General features: G+C 42.1%; 1 long non-coding RNA gene across 1 annotated transcript in view; it reads left to right on the top strand.

Annotated features, from left to right (window-relative positions):
* The window catches only part of LOC106698043, a 45,714-nt gene extending 26,786 nt beyond the window's left edge, over positions 1-18,928 (top strand). The window contains exons 2-3 of the long non-coding RNA XR_002830578.1: positions 12,708-12,828; positions 18,240-18,928. This is a non-coding gene — a long non-coding RNA (uncharacterized LOC106698043). The remainder of the gene's footprint in view (positions 1-12,707; positions 12,829-18,239) is intronic.
* The last annotated feature ends 823 nt before the right edge of the window (positions 18,929-19,751 follow it).

The raw sequence follows: 19,751 nt of genomic DNA, 5'->3' as shown, positions 1-19,751 counted from the left end.
GTGTGTGTGTCTCCAACATTATTTTTTAATACATTCATGTGGGTTATACAAAGAGCTAGTCCCAGGGCCTGGGCTGTGGCCTGGCTCCTGGTCGGTGAGAGCAGCATTGTGTAGTGTTTTCAAAGATCAGGTGTGGAGGGCCCACACCTGCCCCAAGCCTGAGAAAGAGTGTGTGTGCAGTGAGCACCTGTAGTCACAATTCCAACCAGGACTGGGCTCTGAGCTGCCCCCTCAGGCCCCCTGGGCCCTAGGTGAGGCCAGGACATCAAGTTCCAGCCCTGGCTTTGCCATTGACTCCCTGAGTCCTTGATCCTCTCTGGGCCTCAGCTTTTTCATCTGTAAAATGGGGCAGAGAGAGTGGAGTTTTCATTGTCTCCCACTTTACCCAGCACCATCCTGAGCCAGACCACGGCCAAGCACAGGTGGGAGGTGAAGACAACAGCCCATGGTTCCATGGGTATGAGGGACAAGGGGTTAGATCTAGATTTTTTAAACCCATTTTTCTAAGAGGGGAGGATCCCTGTATGAGGAGGACCCAAAAGAACGTTTGGAGCATTATCTTGTGATGTGACACCTGAGAGAGAAGAAAACCACTCAGGTGCAACCCCCAACCCACCCCCTGACACCCGTAATGAGGTCTGACTCCACCTGTTTTCCACAGGCTCTGCCCCTGACTTGTGCATCTCGGAGCAAGTCCTCTTCTCTTCCTAAGCCTCAGTTTCCCCATCTGTGTAAGGGGGAGGTGGGACTCCATGGTCTCACATTCTAGACTGTGCTCATTGGAGAATGGGGATGCAAGGGCAACAAGAGAAAAAGACCAGTCTGCAAAGGAGGGAATGAGGGAAACTGAGGCAGAGGAGGAGAGGGCCTGGGAGAATGGAGGGAGAGGAGCTGGTGGGATGTACAGTGCAGGATGCTCCCAGGCCCTGTGCCAGCAACGGGGGCCACTTCCTGTCCCCCTGACAGCCTGCAACCCTGCAGTGGCAAAGCTCAGTCCCCGGAGTCAGAATGATGTGATTCTGAATCTCTGAGCGGCATTTTGTAGCTGGGACACCCTGCAGGGAGACTTGGAGCCTCTTTTATAAACTGGGATTAAATACCAGCCTCAGAGGGTTGTCATAAAGAGGTAGACACAGACTTGGGTTTGTTACCCCTGCCAAACCTGGGGTAAAACAGAACCAGAGACCTAAGGCCTTCACTCCTAGATATACTATTTCCAAAGGTAGCTTCAATAATAGATCCATTACAAATCATTTCACGGGGGATTTCAGTAATATCCGTTCCTAAATGAAAATTGCTATCAAGTTTGCCATCTCCAAGTTTTACTAACCATTCATCATAAGCATAATCCTCTGATCTCATATTTGTTGTAAGAGACAACTTTCTGAAACATCCCCAAACAGTATGGCACTTTAAACTCCTTTGTACTATGGCCAATTGCATAGCATGCGATACAATACTGAGACGTTGTCGAAAATCCCCTCCAAGAAGGAGAACTTTCCCACCAAATACAACATTCAAATTCATAATTTCTCTTAGTAATCTGTCTATGGCATTTATAGCATGACTGGATGCCATGGTGCATTCATCAATAATGAGAAGTTGGGCCTTTTTAATAGTTTTAGCAATTTCACTGTTTATATTGAGTCTAGAAATTGAAGTTTCATTTAATGGAATCGGTAATTTATGTTGGGAATGAAAGGTTCTTCCACCGAGAAGTGAATTTGCAGCAATCCCTGTAGATGCTGTGGATAAAACAGTACCACCACAACCTCTAATATAATGTATTAAAACTTTATAAAGATATGCCTCCACACTGTGAGGGCGGGTTCCTCCCTCAAACCTCGCCTTCACGGGGAAACAGCTCAGGGAGGGCGCAGCCCTTGCCAAGGCGACCCAGGACTCAGTGCCTCCATGCTCTGAGGGCGGGTTCCTGCCTGAAACCTTGCCCTCGACGGAAACAGCTCGGGGAGTGCACAGCCATTGCCAAGGTGACCCCTGCAGGACTGACTGCCTTCCGGTTGGTCAAGCCTCGGTCGTGATCGGTGTTACACCCAGGGTTTTTATATAAATAGATGTAAACTCTATTAATAATCTCTCCACCAATAAATTGTGGATAATGGTATTTAGTTTCCTACAATGAGTGTAGTGATACACTTTAAATGAATTGAGGGTAACAAGACTATAATATGGAAGGCAATCTCACACAAGCTGTGACTGAAATATAAGTCAGTATATAAGTCAGTCCAAATAGCAATTTATGGGCTTACCCATGTGAAAGAATAATAATTTTAGAATATGCCACAAAGGCAGGTTTAAGATAATCATGAGTAGACTTTTTTTGTATTTCTATTTTAGAATGAAATTATTATCTCAGAGCTAAATTCTACTTTGCAGCATTTGTCCAGAACTCTGGAAAAAGGTATAAATGAAATTAAAGTGGTTTTTATTTTCAAATTTGGAAGATCCACATCAGGATGCTAGCAAGGAAATGTGTCACCTCCAATTATTATGTCCTTTTTTTAGAATTTAAATCATGAGAGAGAAAGAATCTCATAGGCCCATTCTGGGATACATCTCATCTACTGACCAGAGGAGAGCAGGGCATATTCTCTGCAATACATAAATGGAGCTGTATTTATCAAAATTAGAGGATATTCATGCTGGAAAGGGAGAAGTAACAGATGTCCACTACTGTCCCTTAGATTTGTCCCTTTGCCCTTTCCCCCATGTTATCATAATGTGCTGAGAAATAGCAGGTGTAGCGCAAAGGGACATGGACTCGAATTTTAAGACTCCCTAATCTTGAACAAGTCATCTGTAACCTTTTTGTGCCCTAGTTTTCTCATTTGTAAAACTAGAGGCCTTTAACATGTTGTTGCAAAAATTTCTTCCTGCTTCACGTAGTAAGAATTTATGGTGCAAACTTGGGTGCTGTCCATAGTACTGACAATTTAAGGTGAAATCTTTATAACTGTGATTTGAAAGCTTTATTATGATAAATAACCCAAATTAGAGTTTTAGTCTGGTTAAATATCAAGATTCTGAAGGCAGGGCTTAATTAGCTACCCAGGTTGGGGTGATAGGGAACTGTGGAAGAAATCTCGGACTTGGAATTAAGTGATGTAGTGCAGTGCTCATCTATGTTTTGATCTGTCTGACATTCATTTACTCTTCTTTAGTTGACAGGACCCTGAAGATTTTCCTTTCGTCAATCAGTCATCCTCCATCGGTCCATATGATCCCAGTAGAGTTGACTTCACCCCCGATGTCCCCTCCATTTACTCCTCATTTTTGCTGTGAGAGGTTGTAGTTCTGTAAAAGATCCCAGATGAGAGCTCTGAGGAGTTGGCTTTAGTGTCCAGTACCAGGTAGGGAAAGCTTTGCATCTTTGGAGCACAAATAGGACAGAAACAGTGAAAGATCACATACAATGGAGCCAGGGAAAAGCAGGACCTGGACATGGAGTAAGCTAGTTTCAGGTGCTGAACAGAGGGCTGCATTTAGGAGGCTGACTGCTTCCCATAAACCCCAACAAAAGAAGAGGTGAAGCCACCTGGGTCTCTGGGAAGTCATTCATTGGAGAGAAAATTTTAGCATCTCTTCCAGCAGATGAGCACTACTTAGAGTCAAAGACCAGTCTTGGAGCTAAGTGAGGTTCACGAAGGGGGAGATCAGTGATAACGTTTGAGTAAAAATGAAGAGTTTAATTTCAGTTCAACAGCCGAGATTCTGGTGGGAACTAGAGACATAAACGTACAGTACTATTAAGCAAATGGAATGACATGGATGAAACACATTGGGTGGTGTTGTATTGGCGAGACTGTTCAGGGACAACTTCCTGGTGGAAATAAGATCTGAGCCATCTTAAAAGAAATATAAGAGTTATGGGAGAGAAGTTCATTGCAAGCCTGAGGTACAACATGAGCAAGGAACAAAGGTAGCAGAGTGACAATAAGTGGGCATGTTTGCGAGAATCACCAGGTATGTCTGTCAAATCAGAAGCTGTTCAGTGCAGTGGAGCCTAAGCCCAAGGAAAGGAGAAGATAGTAAGTGAGCTGGAGAAGGAAGCAGCACCCAGATCATGAAAGGCCTTTGGTATCTTGAGACAGAATTTGGTCATTTTCCTGTAGATCAGAGCTCACAAGTTGGTAAACCATGAGCTAGGTTTGACCCTCAGATATTTTATTTATCTTATACAATATTATTTTAAAAATTGAAATATCACTTAACAATCGGGAGGTTTCACATATTAAAAAAATCTAGATTTCTGATATTTCTAGAAAAAAATGAGATCTGACAATGCTCAGCCTTCACGCTGATATGGTGAAAATTACCCAGAAATAAATACTAGCTGTGTGATTGCGGCATGTGCATTTCCAGTTCCCCTCAGCCCCCAGTACTCTCCCCTCAACCAGCTTCCTCAACCAGCACCCAGCTTCTCTCTTTTTATCTGCATGACCCTTGTAGTAAAGAAAGAACCTGAGAAGGATTTAGATATGAGCATACACAATGTGAGTTGCCCCCCAAATACTCTATATTCATGAGTAGGTCATTTAGTACCGCTGGTCTTTAGTTTCCTCATCTCTTAAATCCAAACTAGTGTATTTCCAAGGTCCCGACCTGCTCTATCACGCTATGATTCTATTATTAACAGTGATGAAAAATACTCTACTACTGTACATTTTTCAAAGCTGTTATACTTTTTTCAAAGTCCCTATGAGATAAACACTGTGTTTCTGATTGAACAGATGAGTAAACTGAGGTCCATAGAGACTAAGAAACAAATCCTGTGCCCTTTCTCCCACACCGCAATATACTGTAAGGCTATGCCTGAATTTCCCTGTTTTTTCATATTCCCCAGAGTTGGCACATAATGATTAAAATAACAAAATGCAACCAACTAGCATCTACGAGATAAAACTCCCAGGGAACAGGTCAGATAAACAATAAGTAGCCTTATATATATTTTAAGTCCTCATGTTTTTGGTGAGCTATTTTGGCATCCTGGGAGGAAGGAGCGAAATCAGAGCTCATAAGAAGGTTTTTGTTCAATTCTTTTCAGGTAGTTTATCCAAGCATAAAATCTTTAAAGCAATTTTGTAATAAAAACTGACAGCAATTTTTAATCCTCAGATGCAGCAAAGCCTGGACTAGAGTGAGAGGTTGTATTTGCAGGGAATGCAGATGTCACTGGTTCCATATACACCAGGGCTTTGTCGTCTTATGAGTTCATCTGAAGGGAGAGGAAGCCAGACTTCTAATGTTGGAATGTCTTGCTTTCTTTATGATAACTGACAAGGTGATTGGAATACCAGACTTGTGAAGTCATGTCCAGCAGCCAGATGTTTTGCTTTACACAGGTGAATTTGAAGTTACTGGAAAGAAGAGGCTAATGGAATTGCTAAGTTTGGCTTAATGATACACATGTGGGAAATAGACTAAAGCCAAGAGCTCCTCATTCCTGTTCATTCAAGAAAAATGTGTGAACCGGAAGATAATTGAGATAATGATGCTGCCCGGGCCGGTGTGTTCAGTGGTTAGAGCGTCAGTCCACACATCGAAGGGTCTTGGGTTCAGTTCCCAGTCAAGGGCACGTAGCTGGGTTGCAGGTTCAATCCTGGGCTCCTACTGGGGCACTTGCAGGGAGCAACCAATCTATGTGTCTCTCTCACATCAATGTTTCTCTCTCTCTCTGTTTCTCTCTCTTTCCCTACCTTCCTCCCTTCCACTCTCTCTCTCTAAAAAAAAAAAAGGAAAAAATATCTTCCAGTGAGGATTAAAAAAAAAAAAAGATAATGATGCTAACCAAGACAGAAAGGCAAAGCGAAAACTTAGCATGTGATTACATATCACCTCTGATGAGGGAACAAAAGGGCATTCCTTAGGTGTCTATATTATTGTGAAGCATAGTAATTATTAGGATGCTCTTGTGAATCAACAGAAGTGGTATATATTATTTTGCAGAAGAGTCTTTGTATGCTTGAGATGCTGAATGATGGAAGGGCATCCTGAGTTGAGTAAGAAAACCCAAGATCACATTTCAAACAATCAGTTCCCATCAGTTTCTTCTGGTCATCATCCAATGATCAACCACCAGATCAAGAGAGTTCTCTTCTTTCTCCCATGGTCCTATCCCTTAACCCTTTCTGGGGTTCCTCTGTGGTGAATCACCAGCACCTCACACAGCTTCAGGGAGTCAAGACTCCTCAACTCTTTGTGGAGAAGCTTTGGATAGAACCTCTACAGCCAGACAACAGACAGGAAGAGACACACATGCAGAACTATAGAGTGTCAACCTGAGATGGATTAACATAAACCGGCTTCTTTGAACCTACTTCTTTGAACCCAGCTATTTCCTGTTGCACTTAGGAAAAACAAGGACCTTCCTGATGAATTCCCAGAGCAATCCAGAGTTTAGGTCAAATCTGCTTTCTTTGCAATCACTTGACATATAAGCTTATTATTCCTTTCCCTGGACCTCACATTCACTTCTTGAAGTTGTCTCTAGAAACATGTTTGGCAAATAAGTTTTCTAAACAGCGTCCTTTTGATTTCTTTAATCCCTTCTTACCCCCCTTTTCAACCCTGGTTATTTCCTTCTCCACCATTGCTCTCAGTTTAGTCTGTTTAACAGTTGGGTAACACTTCTTTCCTTTGACCTTTCTCTCTGATTTTAAGAACCCTGCATCTTCAATGTTTATTTTTCTTCTAACTTATCATGAATGAGAATTAACTTTTATGGGAGAGACCAGACTTCTGGTCAAGTTAGAAAAGTTAATTAGTATTCTGACATATCCCTCTCTGCTCTAACATGCAGATTTGATAGATAAAACATGAAAAAAGAAAACAAATGACATGAAATGGAATCTTCTGTTATTGCAGCTCTCATAAATCAAATAGTCAAATTTTATTAGGTTAAATATTGGTTATATATTGATTCAGTGGACTAAAGATATAAGATAAATATTCCTGTATGTCAGAAATGAACAAACAGTGTGGGTGGTGAGTGGGCTGGAGTTACAGGTTTGCTGAGTTCTGGGTCTGGAAGCAGGCAGTAACAGTCAGGAGCTTGGCTCTTTCAGGTAACAGGGACTCAAAAATGCTCCATGGGAGTTGGAGAATTGAACACGGGATTGTGACTTGAAGCCAGGTGCTGGAATGCACTCAATTTCTCATAAAAGACGATTAGGAGGAAAAAAACCTGCTTCCAACTAATACTTGGAGCTGTGCATCCTGGCACATGCCTGATTTGGACACAGGCCCAATGGTTTGGCCAGCAGCTGAGCCAAGCTGCCTGCTGACTCAGTGACGAGATGGGCAATGCTCCAGTTATCACCACAGGGTATCTCTAAGCTGTTCTTATGAGGTTGTGTTCTTCATTGGGTTCTGGGGCACCAAGTAGAGGCAACTTCAAAACTCTTAGAAAGAGAGACAGCAAAGAGGAATCTAATGGTAGGAAAGACCTGAATTCACTATAAATGAGATTGATTCGTTCATTAATTTAATTGCATTAATTTACCTGACAAAAATTTTAAGATATTCAAGGAGAAAAAGGAAGACATAACATTATTGAAAGTAAGAAATTGTATGACAAAAGTAATAGAAATGAAACCTGAAGTGAAAAAGGATAAATTGGAAATTCTGGAAAAATAGAAAAAAAAAGTCTTTGAAATATAAAATTTTATCCTTGTAGGGAGAATTAATGAATTGGAAGATAGTACTAAAGAATTCACACTCAAAATGCAAAGAGACAAAGGGATAAAAAAGATGAAAGCATGTTGAAGAGACAATAGATTGAGCTTGAGCGGGACCAACATTGACCATTGAGTACATTTTTTCCCCCACATTAGACCCCTGTATATAATTCTTCAAAGTAGGCCAGACAGTGCTATGTCTAATGAAAATCTACATATGTTAGAGGATTGAACAAAACATGCAAGAAAGTGATAAACACCAAATTCAAGATAGTCTGTTGTTTCTGAAGTAGGACTGGGATTGGGGTAAAAAACTTCACACTGCCTCACTATCTCACAATCTATTTGGCTCATTTCACCTCCTTAGAGACATGAGCATTGGTCTCCTTGTCATCAGAACTCCCTGTTGTTGATTATGGGGTGAACTGGTCCAGAGTCAGATTGCTTGGGATCATATCCTATCTCTTCAACTACTGGCTGAGTAACTTGAGGCAAGTTGCCAAACCTCTCTTTGCATGCCTCAGTTTCCTTACCTATAAAACAGGTCTCACCATGATGCCTACTTCATGGAGGTACTTGAGGAGTAAATGAAAGCAATTATTTATACAGACACACAACTAAAATATTTAGAAAATATAGATATGTAAAAAGAATAAAACAATCCCATCTAAATCATATTAATGTCTTGCTGGAGAAACTTGTAGTCTTCTTTGTGGATGTGCATATACATATACCCTAATAAATCCAAGCCCCTCATACAGTTTTGGGGCCAGCAAGAAAAATTAGTATTTAAAGAACTCAAATTCTTTATTTGCCACTATATTTCTATAGTAAGTTTTTACAACTCTTTCCTCTTCTATCCCATTTCCTCCCACCTTGGTGCTGTTCTCACACCCCCTAAAAAACTCTTTCTCTCCCCCACCTCAAGATCCTTTTCTCTATAGTTCAGCACTTTATTATATACATGTAGTTATCCTTTAGATGGAAGTCTTTTTCTCTTTAGTTCCATCTTTCTCCATTATTCTAATTACATATGACAAAACTCAAAGAATTTGAGAAAAACAGAACTTTCTTAAAGCAAGATATCATGGATGGTAATCGTATAGGTAGCTTGAGGGCCATGGCAGCAGTGACATTGGGAACTGGGGCAGACAAAGACTGAGTTCGCTTTGGAGGTGGAGGGAGGAAGAATGTGAACTTTATGAGGTTACAATTTTTATTGTATTTCCTATTAGCATGAGAATATAGTTTACATTAATTTAAAACCAACTTTTAAACTTAATATGTTACAAATATCTCCCTTGTCTTTAATATTTTTCTATAATACCACTTTCTGTGCATAGTATCCCATCATATAGATTAAACATTTCTCTACAGTTTTTTCCAATTTTTTTATACTATGAACAAAGCTCTGATGATCCTCTTCATAGTTTCATCTATGTTTATACCTAAATTCGTGGCAGAAGCATTGTTGGGTCTGAGGATATACCAGATATCTAAGGCTTTTTCTATATAGATGGTCCCTGATTTACAATGGTTTGATTTACAATTTTTTGACTTTACAATGGTTTGAAAGTGATATCCTATATAATAAAAGGCTAATATGAAAAACCACCAAGCGGCAGAATGACCGGTTGCTATGACGCGCACTGACCACCAGGGAGCAGACACTCAATGCAGGAGCTGCCCCCTGGTGGTCAGTGCGCTCCCACAGGGGGAGCGCTGCTCAGCCAGAAGCCAGGCTCATAGCCGGTGAGCGTAGTGGCAGTAATGGGAGCCTCTCCCACCTCTGCGGCAGTGCTAAGGATGTCCGACTGCTGGCTTAGGCCCGCTCCCTGAGAGCTCCTGGACTGCAAGACATTCCCTGAGAGCTCGTGGACTGCAAGAGGGTGCAGGCCGGGCTGAGGGGAACCCCCCCCAAGTGCATGAATTTTGTGCACTGGGCCTCTAGTGTTTAATAAATTACATGAGATATTCAATACTTTATTATAAAAGGGGCTTTGTGTTAGGTGATTTTGCCCAACTGCAGGCTAATCTCAGTGTTCTGAGCATGTTTAGGTGGCCTAGGTGAAACTATGATGTTCAGTAGGTTAGGTGTATTAAATGCATTTCAATTTCTATGTTTTCAACTTAGGATGGATTTATCAGGATGGAACCCCATTATAAGTCAAGGAGCATCTGTAGTAAAAAAAAAAAAATCAGCCCCAACGTGTGAGTCACTGATGAGCTTTTTTAAAGTATTCACATTTTCACCGATATTCTTGAGGTAACTACAGTCCACAGAAAATCTGGGAGGAGATTTTTGTTACAGGTTATTGTCTCAGTCTCTTTGAAGAGATTTAAATATAAGATCCTTTTCAGTGGCATGGAAAATCTGTCTTTAAATACCGGATCATATAAACTTAATACCAAAGAACCTTTTTAAGAGGATGCCTTTTGAGGGTCCTGTGACAAGGGTCAGGAGACCCAGAGAAGGCAAAGGGACATTTGTCTAGCAAGCTGAGGCATAGTTCCCACACTAAAGTGAAGAAATGAGAATTTGCTCAGCTCCTCGAAACTCTGCTTTTTGATTTATCACTCTGTGATTTTACCCAGCATTCCGTGCATCTGTCTCCTTCCCTTGAGTTTCATAATCTCCTTCAATTTGTACAATTAGTTGTAATTCTGGATGTGAAACAGACAATGGGGAGAGGGGAAGCGAGGGGGTGGGATAAGGAGAAGAAGGAAAGAAGTAAGCAAAGAAAGTGTCTCCCAGGCCAGGCAAACCCTTGTGGAAAGGAGGAAACTGCAGAAATTCTTTAGGTTGGCCACATTCAAACCCCGTCAACTAGCAAAGTTTATCTCTACAAAGTGTTTCAGAGAATTGTCTATGAGAGACAGAACTCCGAGCTTCAGCTGCATTAATGACTGTGAGCAATCCAAATTCTTGTATAACTTTTAATCCAAATCAGACAATTAGGTTCTTGCTGGCTTGGTTCTGATTTACTTCTCGAATACAAATCTTGATTCTCCAGGGAGATTAGTATTTCTCGGTGGCCCAATCACATCTGGTAGCATCTCTCCCCAGCACACAGGTCAGCACTGAGCTCACAGTGGGTATGTGGGGATGGGGTTATATTCAACATCTCATTTCCTTAAGCTGTGCATTAGAATGAAAACCCTTCATTGTCAAGATTTAAAATTTTTAAACGAAATCAGAAAAAGTCAGCGTGTCTTCTGGAGATCCAGAGGTAGAATTGGGATAAAACTACAAACCACACTGGAGATCTGTAAGGAAGAAGGACTGACTGACTTACCTCGGGTAGAGGACAATATTGGGCTTCCAAGGAAGGTTTCTTCACATCCACCCATCCACTTAGCAAAATACTTGTTGAATATGCAACAATGTTCTGTGCTCAAATGCTTTGGATATTTCCTGGTCTCCTTACCTGAGATGTTGGCCTCCCATTCTCTGTAAAACTTCTGTTTGTTTTAGCATCTCAGCTCAGATATTATCTCTTCGGAATAAATTATAATATGATAGTGTAAACACCGTTTCAGGTGGACTGTCTCTACTTCCTCTGTTGCCAGTGCAGTATTTGGCACATAGCAGATACTCATAAATATTTGTGGAATAAATAAATGACTATTAACATTAACTGTTAGAATGAGGCACTGTTCTTGGGTTCTCTAATTTTGAGGCTTCCACTCAACTGCAATTTAGGTAGACCTTACTTGAATATCAGAACAGGTTTCTCCAGCAGCAGGTGGAAGAAGGGATTCCTGCACAGAAGGCAGTTAAAGCGAATGCTTTCAACACAGATGGATTCTGACAAATAAGCCAACAGGTTTGCATCAATTATGGGTAAGTACTTCTTTTTAGGGATCTAGAAATGAAGGCCCAGCTAAACACACTTTTGACTTCATGGTTCTACCTTTATGCAAATCATTTCTCAGTATCCAAATGAGCTGGCAAAAAATTGTGTTTATATTTATTATGCATACTCTTCCAGGAATTTCAATAGTTGGCTGTAAATCTCTGTATAGATTAACTGAGCAACTTCTTTAGGAAAGCTTATTTTAGATTAAGACAATGATAATTAGAGCAACATTTATATGGCTCTATAGCAGAATAATTTTCTGGGCATGCTGGTTGGGTAAAACAGTTCTCCTTCGCAGATAGTTACAAGTTATAAACACCTGATAAACAAGCTTCTGTTGACTAATCTGGGACTCTAACGCCCATTTCATATACTATGTTAGAAAACATAGTCTGTTTCACACAACAAATTTACAAACAGGATTTTTGGAACACAGGACTTGCATGTATACTAGTATGTATTCTCAACAATTTTCAGTGGCTCTGTTGCCACTGAACTTTAAACCTGGCGTTGATAGCATTCTTAGCTTTCCAAATTTACGTCCCACAATTCCTTCACATAACCCCATGTTGTTAACAGCCAAACTGAACTGCGCACGCTTACTAAACCTACAATGCTTCCAGCTGCGACACATTTGCTCAAGCTGTTCCCCTACTTCTGGTTGTTAAAATCTTGTTCTCCTTCAGAAAAACAACTGTAACCTTTCCTGATCTCCCTCAGTATGACCACTTCCTCCTGTAAATACCAAAGGTACTTTGTTTCTGCATAAAAAAATAAAGATGACAGTGCCATTTATCAAGCAACTTCTATATACTGACCTTTGCACTAAGCACTTTACAAACATTGTTTAGTATAATCTTCATGACAGTTGTATGGGAATAGGCATTAATTTTACATGTGCCTCTTCCATAGTACTCACTCTTTCTCTACCCACTGTCTGAATGCAGAGAGGAACAAGGTCTTTAGAACAGGGTTTGGCAAACTGAAGCCCACTGCCTGTTTTTGTAAATAAAGTTTTATTGGAACACAGCATGCTCATTCATTTATACATTGTCTGTGGTTGCTTTGTGTTACAGTGGCAGAATTGAATAGTTGTGACAGAGACCATATGGCCCACAAAACCTAAAATATTTACTATGGCCCTTTACAGGAAAAGTTTGCCAACCCCTGGAGTAAGAGGATGATGAAACCACAAGATGGAAGGATCCTGAGTCCCTGATTAATTCACTGGAGCAGAACTCATCGTTCCCTCACCCCACCCTGTGACAGAAGTAAGAAATAAATTTTCATTCTGTTAGTACATCAAAATACTGGGTTATTTGTTCCAGGAATTAGCCTAGCCTCACTAATACATGTAAACATGCTAGCTGTCCAGGACAGCAATCAAATAATTCCTCTTTCCCCGATCCAAGGATATGCAAAGGTTGTTATTGAGTTCTCCTATTGGCTTCTGATGTCTTTTAAAAATTACAGATGAGTATAAGAGAAATTCTAGGACCTCAAATCAGAAATATGCTCCACAAAATAACTTTTCCGAAGGCCTTGGTGACTAAGCTGCTTGTGATTTAATTGAGTTAATGAACACCATAGGGAAAATGTCCCAACAATTTCGGAGGCATGTACTTAGTTGTTGTTCAGGTGGGGGAGGTTAAATTGAGAAAATCTGTGAAGTACTTCTCCATTCCAGGCATCGCCAGAGTTAGAGGGGCTGAAATGGAAGCAGACATTTATTTGATGACAGCTTCTCTCTTGGAAGAACAGTTTGTGACATCTTTCTATTCCTTAGATGAAAAAACACTAGGGAAAGGCACCCACCAGGAGATAAAGATGAACTTTCCCATGATTGCTGGCATGTTGAAAGTGATCACAATGCTTTAATGGAAATTTGAATTAAGTTAAGGGCCATCATCAACTTATCTTTTGACTGTATTTTCTTTGGGAGAACAGCCTAGTCCAGTGATGGCGAACCTATGACACGCGTGTCAGAGGTGACACACAAACTCATTTTTTTGGTTGATTTTTCTTTGTTAAATGGCATTTAAATATATACAATAAATATCAAAAATATAAGTCTTGCCCTAACTGGTTTGGCTCAGTGGATAGAGTGTCGGCCTGCGGACTCAAGGGTCCCAGGTTCGATTCCGGTCAAGGGCATGTACCTTGGTTGTGGGCACATCCCCAGTAGGGAGTGTGCAGGAGGCAGCTGATCGATGTTTCTTTCTCATTGATGTTTCTAACTCTCTATCCCTCTCCTTTCCTCTCTGTAAAATATCAATAAAATATATTTAAAAAATATATATAAGTCTTTGTTTTACTATGGTTGCAAATATCAAAAAATTTCTATATGTGACACGCCAAGCTCAAAAGGTTTGCCATCACTGGCCTAGTCAGTAATGTATAGGCCGTTTGGGTTCCTTGCTCATTGCCATGCTCAAGGATCACGATGGAAGTTGTTTATCCTGTAGTTTTTGTTGTTTCTTTGCTTTAACAGCACATAGTGATCCTGGGGGAAATAAAGCTAGTTATAAATTAACTGATCCCAACTTCTTCCTTTCATGGACCCATCAAAGTTCATGTTGGATAACTGTTGCCAAGATGATTTACACGGGCCCTAGCCAAATACTTTCTATGCGTAGGTCTACACTAGAAGCATAGGTCTCTACTGAGGACAGTGCATCTTCCCTGCTGCTCTCGAATTCGTCTAGACTGGGGATTGCAAATTTGTATCAACAGCCCACATGCCTCCTGCAGACAAGTTCTGTTTGAGCTTCACAGTATTTTAAAATCAGAATGATTTCATACAAAGTCCAGGTTTCAACTTCTCTTAAAATTAAAACAGCCTAAAAATACCAAGCCCACACTCCCGTGTACCACCAATAATTTAGAGCTATAATTACGTGGCATGCACCTTCCAGATGGATGTGATTCCCAACACTCCCTCTTATCTTAGTTCTGGTCTGCCTTAGTCTTCACATCATCTGTCTGGTTTCTGGAATTCCTGGCTCTCACTCCAGGACCTTTGGCTATCTCCTCTGCTTATCTCATTTATTTTTTAATGGAAAGAGGGCTGGCTTTAGAGTCAGATAACCTGGATTAGCAGCGGTGCGAGCGGGGCCTGTGCCGGCAGCAGGTGCAAGCACCCGGTGGTACCACGGCTCCGGGGAGCAACGAATTTTCAGTAACCACCAGAGGCTCGCCCTGATGACAGCCTTGGTCTGGTGCCCCGCTCACCTGCTCCACCATCCCACCATGTTCCGAATGTGCCTCTGGTGGTCAGCATACGTCATAGCAACTGGTTGTTCGGTTGTTCAGTTGTTCCGCTGTTCAGTCTATTTGCATGTTAGGGATATATATATATTACCAGCGAGAGGTTCCACATCATTAAAGTATTATAAATTAAGATATCCAAACTGTGTGTGTGGTGTAGGCTCAGAGTTTTGATTTTTATAGGTGACTTTTTTTTTCCTTTCTCAAAACCCCAGGCAGATGATATCTTTATGCAGGGATTTCAGTTCCATTCTGTCCCTCCTAAAGGCCTGGAGTCACATTTCTTTGTTTGCTTTCTGAAGGTGTTAGGAAACTAGTTCCCTTGCCTAAAGGACCCATAACTCCATCGGAAACTTCTGTGGCTTCCTTCTGGTATCAGCTCATATTTACTCTTCTGGCTGGATTTCATGGCATTCTTGGCACCTGAGGATCTATTTTTTTCTTATCAAATTTGGTTATGTGGATAATATTTTGTTACATTGTATCTAGCACTTCTGTGTGGCAAGGGGTACATTAGGGTCGGCTCAGTGGGCTGCGTGGTCAGAAATGGTCTAGTAAATTTTCTATATATTATTACTAGAGGCCCAGTGCACAAAAGTTTGTGCACTTGGGGGGGTCCCTCAGCCTGGCCTGTGCCCTCTCGCAGTCTGGGACCCCTCAGGGGATGACCACCTGCTGGCTTAGGCCGGGCTCCCCGGGGGATTGGGCCTAAGCTGGCAATCAGACATCCCTCTGGCAGCCCAGCAGCCTTCGGGGGATGTCCACTTGCCAGCGGGGAGCAGACCTAAGCTGCAGTCAGACATCCTTAGCGCTGCTGAGGAGGCGGGAGAGGCTCCCACCACCACCACCGCTGTACTGGCAGCCATCATCCTGGCTTGTGGCTGAGCAGAGCTCCCCCTGTGGGAGCTAACTGACCACCAGGGAGCAGCTCCTGCATCGAGCGTCTGCCCCCTGGTGGTCAGTGTGTGTCATAGTGACCAGTCATTCCCAGTCATTCTGCTGTTAGGGTCAGTTTGCATATTACCCTTTTATTATAGGATAGAGGCATGGTGCATGGGTGGGGCCAGCTGGTTTGTCCTGAAGGGTGTCCCGGATCAGGGTGGGAGTCCCGCTTGGGTGCCTGGCCAGCCTGGGTGAGGGGCTGATGGGTGTTTGCAGCTGGTCACACCCCCTTCAGGGTGGGGGTCCCCACTGGGGTGCCTGGCCAGCTTGGGTGAGGGGCTGAGGGCTGTTTTCAGGCTGACCAAGCCCGTAAGCGACGAAAGCTCCCAGCCTCTCCTTTTTTCTTTCTTTTTTTAAATTCTGGGATTTATTTACCTTCTATAATTGAAACTTTGTTGCCTTCAGTGGAGCTGAGAGCCGGCTCCTGCTTGCTCCAGCTCCATGGCCATGGCCGGCTGAAAGCAGGTGTCTGGGGTTTATTTACCTTCTATAATTGCAACTTTGTTGCTTTGAGTAAAGCTCACAGCCAGGCCGGGGCAGAGGGGGAAACTTGGCTTCCTCCATCACTGGAGCAAGCAAGCCTCCTGCTTGCTTTAGCTTTGTGGCTGCCGGCCGCCATCTTGGTTGGGTTAATTTGCATACAGTCACTCTGATTGGCTGGTGGGCGTGGCTTAAGGCATAGCGAAGGTATGGTCAATTTGCATGTTTGTCTTTTATTAGGTTAGATTATAATTACTTTGTAATGAAGTATGACATACTGTTGGGTCATTTGACATAGGTATACACCCCTTGTCACAAGACAGGAAAATCCTGCAGGCCAGTTGCCATCTGGCATTGGGCTTCAAACTCAAGGAGTTTAAAAATGTATATATAATCTGGGTCCTAAGCTTGAATTCCAGTGCCAGGAAGACAGCTGGTTTGCAGGAGCCCAAGCAGGATATCTTTGAACCCTACCCCTTACCACAGTTTCTGGCACCCAATAGTTGCTAAATAAATGTCTGTATAGTTGAATAAGAATTGAATTATAATTGGAGAAGATGGGAATTCTTGTCATATTCTTTATGGTGGAATAAAAGTCCTGGAATGCCCAACTGGCATGGCTCAGTGGTTGAGCTTCGACCTGTGAACCAGGAGGTCACAGTTCAATTCCCGGTCAGGGCGCATGCCCAGGTTGCGGGATCAATCCCCAATGTGGGGCATGCAGGAGGTCATTGATGTTTCTGTCTCTCTCTCCCTATCTGAAATCAATAAATATATATATATTTTTTAAAAGTCCTGGAATTAGGACAGAGAATTAAGATCAGGATGTTTTTTCAAGACCTAGAATACTTTGTAGTCTCAATAGAACATCTATCTTACGGTTCCATGGCCTTTCATGTATTCATAAAATATAGATGACAACAATGCTGTCTGAAGTTCTTAGGTGACATTTTGGTGGATGATTCATTTTTCATTCAAATATCATATACTGGTCATTTACTATGTGCAAAGTATGTTTGCTAGCTTCTGTGTGGCGTAAAGTGATGACTAAGACCCAGACTCTACCCTCAACTACTTGATAGCTTAATGTTACGGGGTGGGGACAAAAATATCCATTAACTAAAGTAAAAATAACTACTCCTTATAAAATGCTTTCAATGAGCCAGACACTACACTAAGAATTTTGCATAGCTTAGCTTATTTAAGCTTATTGTGTCCATTTTATCAATGAGAGAACTGAAGCACAGAAAGGTTAAGAAACATATATAAGGTCACATAGTGAGAAAGAGGCAGAGCCAGGATTGACACCCAATCATTCTTATTCCAGAACTCAATAATTCAAATATTCTGCTGCATGGAGGACTAAATAATCCGTTATGGAAGGTATATGTTCTATAACAGATGTTCAGGCTCAGACTGAAAGCACAAAGGAAGGGTTCAGGGAAAACTTTATAGAGCAATCTCTTTTTTCCCCAGAGTCTTGATGAAGGAGTGGTACTTTGACAGACGGTGATGGATGAGAGGTGTCTAGAGGTAGGAAATTATCTGAGCAAAGACAGAGGGCAGAAGAAGGCACCTTGGGATGCTTTGGAAACTGCAAATAAGCAGTCCAACGCGACTGCATGTGGGCTGTTTGTATGAGATAAGGCAGGAAAGCAGAGGTAGTTGGGATTTAAATTTCAGATGAAGAACTTTGGAACAGAAAGTGGGGAGGGTGTGTTGCATTTCTCTCATTGTTGGTCATAACTAAGAGTAAAACCCATGAACAATCTCTAGAATTGATTTGGTCTATTCTGCTTAGGAGGGACAAAGGGAGAAATCTCTCTCAAAGGGGAAATTAAATGACTTTAGAGGTTATTAAATCTGCTCTGGCTTCAAAAGCAAGACTTCCTAACTGGGATTCTGGACTCTTGGACGGACTTCAGGGATGCTAGAATTTCAGGAAATTATGGGCAAATTTTGTGTTGCATGAACATGTGTATTTCTTGTCTAGGGAGATGGTCCATAAAGATGCATCACTTTCTCTAAGCATTTATTGTCAAATACTATTGCAAAGAAGAAAAAGTCAGCAGCCATTTCACTGGGGCCTTGCCTGGAGCCAGGAACTGGAGCCAATGGACTGTCCTGAAGCTTTGAAATTCCACAGAAGTCAAAACTGAGAGTTTGCATTCCTCACAGACAAGCAAAACTTTCCACAGAAATATCATCACCATGCAGCAGCAGAAGCCTGCCTTGTGTCAGCCTCCACCCCAGAACTGCAGGTTATCTTGGTTAGCAGTACCAACTGGAAAGGTATTAGGTAAGACAAATCTCAGTGTAAAAGTGGCAGTAGAAACTGGGTCACTTTGGATATTCTGTCCTTACAGGTGGACAAGGGTAATAGGAAGCTGCAGTTTCCAAGAAGATGAGAGTTGTCTGGAAGGAATTCTACTGTTGTACTTTAACCCAACCCACCAGAGTCACTCAGCAGCAAAATTGGCTTGACAGTGAGGCAATTTGTGGGCAAGGCCTGTGAGAAAGCCCTTGATTACTTCCTGTTTGTCAAGTCATTGCAAAGCTTGCCCAGCAGGCTTTGCCATCAGTGACACCAGCTGAGGTGACTGAGGTGACAGAAATGCCAGTGATGAAAATGAGGTTTCCAGGCAAATCATTTGATTTGCAGAAATAGTTGTGGTTTAGTCATGCGTGGTGTGTTTTGCTTGATACTCTGATAAAAGGAAACAGAGTCCTGTGTATTAGTCAGGATCAGAACCATCTGCAGGTGTTAGAAAACAGTGGTTAACAGTGGTGGCTTAACCATGATAGAAATGTGTGTATCTCATGTAAACCAAATCTGGATTTGAGCAATCTGGGACTGGTTTGGCAACCTCATGATCAGCAGGGACTGTGGCTCCCTCTTTAGCTTGTTCCTCCACCAAATCTATTCATGATCTAAGATGGCTCTTCAACCTCTCCACCTGGAGGAAGGAGAAGGGGAAGAAAGGAGCCCCCTTTCTTTGAGGACACTTCGTCAGAAGTCTCATGTTGCAGTTCTCTTTACATTCATTGTCTGGAACACATTGGCTACAACTAGAGTTGAAGATAGTTGGAATATAGTCTTCAATGGGCATCCAAGTGTCCAGCAAAACAATGGGGGTCCTGTTACACACACACACACACACACACACACACACACCCCACAACTGGATGTCTCTGTACACTGTGTCCTCTCATAAAGATAGAATGTCTTGATGCCATTTGATAACTCTATAGAGACCTTAGCAAGCATGGATCCTCTTTTATTTACTTAGGTGATTTAGCTAGTTCTCCTCCTGCCAGTGGACACATTTATATAGATAGCATCCTTTATTTTTGTTTGTAGGAATGTGAGAAGCAAGATTTTTCCTTCCTTCCGTCTCCCTCCCTCCCTCCCTCCCTCCCTCCCTCCCTCCCTCCCTCCCTCCCTCCCTCCCTCCCTCCCTCCCTTCCTTCCTTCCTTCCTTCCTACCTTCCTTCCTTCCTTCCG

Source organism: Myotis lucifugus, unplaced genomic scaffold (assembly GCF_000147115.1).
Source record: "Myotis lucifugus unplaced genomic scaffold, Myoluc2.0 scaffold_130, whole genome shotgun sequence".
Classification (NCBI taxonomy): Eukaryota; Metazoa; Chordata; class Mammalia; order Chiroptera; family Vespertilionidae; genus Myotis; species Myotis lucifugus.
Note: the sequence above shows the minus strand (reverse complement) of the source record. Positions and strands in the feature narration are given on the sequence as shown.